We start from the raw sequence: 5,640 nt of genomic DNA on the forward strand, positions 1-5,640 counted from the left end.
GCAGAGAAAGTCAATGATCATATGGTTTCACTTATTTGTGGAACATCAGGAATAACATGGAGGACATTAGAGAAGGAAGGGGAAAATGAAGGGGGGGAATCGGAGGGGGAGATGAACCATGACAGACTACGGACTCCGAGAAACAAACTAAGGGTTTTAGAGGGGAGGGGGGTGGGAGGATGGATTAGCCTGGTGACGGGTATTAAGGAGGGCATGTACTGCATGGAGCACTGGGTGTTATACGAAAATAATGAATGGTGGATCACTACATCAAAAACAAATGATGTACGGTGACCAACATAACATAATAAAATTAAATTAAATTAAAAAAATAAAAAATCAATATAATGCCCTCGGTGCTAAATAAAGGAAAAACAGCATGATAATTTGTAATAAAATAATAACTTTCATTTTCAGTATGCAAGTGCTTAAGGCACAACCCCGTGAAAGGACTTACTAGTATTTACACCAATACCATCTTGAATATGGCCACCGGGAGTGCACAACAATGCATGAGTATTGGATTGGTGACTGCCATGCGAGGAGCTGTGTTGCTGTTGATGTCGTGATTTTTCTAAAATGATGAACAACCCTTGGTAAAATTTCAAATACAAAATGTACAATTTTCTTTTTGACTCATATAATGGTTGCAATCTTGGAAAATTCAGTGTCTACTAAAACTGCAAAAATATTTTCTAGATATATGTAAAAGTGAAGTTGGAGGGGGGTGTCCAGGCTCAGAAAACTATAAACAAATGTTTCACCTACATAACTGCCTGGTGGGATATTGAAAAGTCGTACAAGATTGTCTCCTATCTTCTGGGCCTCTCCCCACTGAATGCAGGAACACCCAATCTCCATAATTATCAAAAAGTCGTACAAATTTCCAAAATGTTCCCTAGGGGGCGGTACCCTCCATGAAAAACTATTGGTTAGATTTTCAATGACTTGAAGATGACATTTCTCCAGAATAAATCAACATGGGTAAGAGTTGTCATTGCCATGCAAATGTCTGTAGTCTTATACGTGAGTGAGGAAGCAAGTTTGCAATGGGGGTGGGGCATACTAAGGGAAAGTAGCCTTCATGCACCTGGACTCACGCAAGGCTGTCCCCACACAATGACACAGTAAGAGGAGACTTGAGATTTTGGCAATCTGTGAGGTAGTGACTCAGTTATAAGGACACACACTGATACTTGACCTGAGTGTGCTAGAATCCAATAACTTAGAAGTGGATCTGCCAGAAAACACACAGGACAGATTTTTGGAAGCTACATTGGAAACTGATTGGCTGAGGTAGAACGAGCCATGCTTTCCAACATCTCGTCAGGCAGACTTCTCTGGAGCTTGTGTATGCTGGGACATTCTTAGACTTCTGCCCTCAGCCAAACTTTCCCACTTCCTTCCATTCTCTTGCTAAATGAGAAAATCGCTACTTCTGGGGATTAAAAGCTTCCCAATACTTGGAAATTGTGATGGTGACTTGTAGTTAATGAATCATGAGGGATTACCATGGGGCCTCACAAAGACCCATGGATGTGCACTAAAGATAGACACCAAAAAACGCATCAGTAGTGTGGAGAGAAGTCCTTTATTTTCCCATTTTGAACACTCTCCCTTTTAAAGCTATAAATAATAATAAATAATAAATAATAAACAAATAATGTTCTTGTAGGGAACCTTCATATTGCTGCACACATGTGCATTCGGATAATTACTTTAAATGTCATTTGCCACCGAGGAGAGTTAGGTCCTAATTCTTGTTGCACCCACACGTCCTGGGGAGGGACTGGTGGCATGGCTCCCATCTCGTGAAAGAGGTAACAGGTAATTACACACTGGCCTCAGGGAAGTTCTCATATGTACATTAGGCTGCTTCCTTTGGCTGCAAGGGGAGGATTCTTGGGGAGTTCTGAACTGAGTTATATTTGAGAGCCAGAATTAGGGAAAACACATTATGATGACTTTCACCACGTCAGAACTACCAATATTTAAAGGTCTTTCATGAAAACAGTTGGTAAATATAATTGCTGGTATAAAATATTCCAGTTTAACCACCCACCATTAAAGGAAAAACTTGAACTGAAAATCCTGATGTCAGGAAATATAATATAAATTTCAAGATAGTGGCTTGCCTTGTTGGAAAACCCACAAGCTTCAGGATCCAGCAGGCCTGTGTTAAAATCTTGGCTCCTCTATTTACCAGCCAAAAGGCCTGAAAGCTAATTGTCTCTGAGTTTCAGGTTCTTTATCTGAAAAATGTGGCTCAAAACATTTACTTTGTGAAGTGTGTTTTGCACAAGGTTAGCTGTGAGAGAGAAAGATGGAGATATGGTTACAGACCAGACTGAAAATTTTATCACCAGCAAGGCACAATAATAAGGGAATTAATTTATTACACTCTGTTTGTTTCCAAACTAAGTGTTTATTTAGCTAGGACATTGTGTCTTGATAATGGCACCCCCTAAAAGAGAAAGCATTAATGTTGCAAATATAATTAGTTATCAGAAATTTTGCATCACGCACTATGCAGTTAAGTTTGATTATCAACCATTTGAGTGGGTCAAAATCAGTGGTTCTCAGTAATTTGGGGGGAACATCCCCTTGAGAATCTTATGAGAGATCATCAACAAATGCACGTATCTTCATATATCCACAAAAGTTTGTATACAACTTTTAGCACACTAATTCACAGACCACTGAATTCCATATAAGGATCTCTCAAGGGTCTGTGGACCTCGTATTTGAAATCCCCAAATACATGCTTATTAAGAGATAGCTTTTACATTTCGGGTTCTTAATTTTGATCATCACTGCCAGGATTTAATTTTACTTTAAGTTAACATACACAACAAATTGCTCATTAAAAGAGAGCAGAGATCATGGAAAAAAGAAATCTGTTCCAAAAGGGTGTATTGTCTGTGTTTGCTCTCAGCACATGCTTGTGAGGGAAGAGGGGAATATTTCAGAGAAGTGTTATGTCCTCGGGCATTTGTAATGAGCTGTAGTTTGAATATCCCCTAGAGCAGTTCGCTTTGTCCCATTGCTGGGAATGATTTCTTACAGGGTCCAGTTACTTGCAAAAGAGAAAGGATGGGTCATGGAGGACTTGAGCTATTAAACAAGATGGACTCGGGCAACTTGGTTTCCTGGTGGCTTTGTTGTTGTTAGACAGTTGCTCTCGAGAGGGCTGGAAAGGAGAGGGTCTGTAGCCTGCTTGCTGTCCAGAAAGAGATTTTCCCTCAACTGGAGATTCATGTGAAGCCGACTCCCTAGAAGGGCGACGCTTAGTCATCTTTCATACCTTTCGTTGATTGCTTTGACTGGATCTGGGCCTCTCTGGATTGGCCTCGTTGTGGGAGGGTTTTATTTGGGCTGACCTGGAGGACTCCAAGGCCAGTTATGGAAGTGAGGGCACTTTGGGGAAAGAACACCTACCAGTGGCCTTGGATAAAGTCACTTTCCCCTCAGGCTTTTAATGTTCTCACTGTGAAAATATCTGAAGCAAGAATGTCATCTCCACAGTTCACCCATTTAGTGATTTCATTCAATTCAACAAATATTTATTAAGAGACATTTGCCAGGAATGTCCTAGGCACTCGGAAGAGATCAGCAAACAAAATAAACAAAAATCACTGTCCCCCCTGCAAGGCATTGCTGGGGGGTAGGGTTGGTTGGGGAGTATTGGGAATTATAGTTATTCATAGAGTGGTCATTGAGAAGGAGATACCTTGGGAAAGACGTGAAGAGGGAGATGGGACAAAGCTTCCAGGCAAAGAGAACAGCCAGCACAAAGTTCCTGAGGCTGGGGCGCAGTCCTCAGAGGAGCAGTGAGGGACCCAGGGTTGCTGCAGCTGTGCAAGCAGGTGGGGAGGAGGAGTGGCCTACGAGGTCACAGACACAACGGGAGACAGATACAGCTCATAGACACCCCTGTTGACCAATGGAGCCCGGACCGGCTTTTGGTCCCATTTACCCCTTGAGCCATGACCGATGCCCTCAGCATTGAACAGTGTGCAAAATAAGCTGACTAGCCCTATGTTAACTCATGTAAGAAGAACAGATGAACATCATCTTTCTCTACGTTACGACGTTTGGTTCAACAGGATTGTAATGTCCTGAGTGCCCAGTAGTAAAGCTTCTGAGTCCGCAGTACTTTGCTCTCCTTCCATGAAATCCCATTCCTCTGCGTAAGGGACTCTTGGAGTCTCACACAGGCTCAAAAATGACCATGTCAGTCCTTCTGGCTTGCCACAGAGTCCTTTTTCTTCCTCATTTCCAAGCTCTACCTGTAGCGCATAGAGCATGGCATTGACCAGGGGTGTTCTTGACCTCGTCACACGGGGATCTAAGCCCAATGTCAGCTACTTGCTGGAATAGGCCCTCTCCTGAGGGTTAGTGATTCTGTCACACACTCTCAGCTGGGACCCTTGCTGTAGAAGCCTCTGGAATGGCACAATGGTTGGAGTAAAAACCAAAACAAACCAAAACAAAAATCCTACATTGACTGTGTTTTACCATGCACTTTCAGCTTTATGAGGAATTGTGTAAATTGGGCTAGTCACCCAAGTTTTCTGTGTGTGAAAAATGGGAATCATCAGAGTGTCTTGTCCTTACTCACAGTGCTTTTGTAAAGAGTAAAGGACAGTACATATAAAGCACTTAGCACAGGGTCTAGAACATAAGCACTTGATAAACATATTTTTAAAGCCTTCCAAATTTCCTGGAACAATGCTAATGTAAAGTATTCTCTCATGGGTGCCTTCAGAAACAAGTGTTAAGTGGAAGTTAGTACAATGTCCTTGTAAAAAAAAAAGTTGGTGGTGTTTATGGAGAGATTTTAAAAGTTTTTATCCTGTGATATAGCATTTCTGCTTTGGCTATGCTATGGATGTTTTCAGAAGGGTGAACAAATATATGTATGAATGTTTAACACGATAGTTTTGTTACACTATTTTTAATAATAGCAAAAAACTGGTGGCAATTTAAATGTTCAATGACGTGTGGTGGGTAAAAATAATTATGACATTTGCAAAGATAGACTATTATACAGCAATTGAAAATAAGATTTACACAGAATCTTCAATGACATGAGAAAATCTTTGTGACATAGCTTTAATTAGAAAATTCAAGATGCAAAATTATATGTAATACATATATAATTATATATATTATATATAAAATACAGTGTATTACTCAACTTGATAAAAAGTTATCCTCTTTTAGAGACAAAAACTGAAGAGAAATATGAATCCAAATGTTAATAGTGGTTATTTCTGGATGGGGATTGCAGATATTTTGTTTCTTCTTTGACCTTTCTTTAATCTCTAAAATTAACATGGATTCTTTTTTTTAAGTAGGAAAAAAAAAGCAAAGTACTTTATTTTTAAATAGTGTGGGCAGTGCACACATACTTATCAGACCATGTGTCTGGAATTTTAGTTGGAAAATATGGTTACAGTAAATATAGGTCAGCTACTTTCCAAGATTTTTTAATTGGAAACTTCTAAAAAACTTCAAAATAAATTATTTCCTGGGCTGGATCTGGATGTGAAGGGAAAATGAAATTTTAAAAGAGCTGGATAAATGCCTTGAACCTTCCCCCATACAAGTAACTCGCCTCTTGGCATTTGTCAGGGT

This window comes from Eumetopias jubatus, unplaced genomic scaffold (genome assembly GCF_037043125.1).
Source record: "Eumetopias jubatus isolate StellerSeaLion01/CBP00866 unplaced genomic scaffold, mEumJub1_p1.0 scaffold_6, whole genome shotgun sequence".
Taxonomy (NCBI): Eukaryota; Metazoa; Chordata; class Mammalia; order Carnivora; family Otariidae; genus Eumetopias; species Eumetopias jubatus.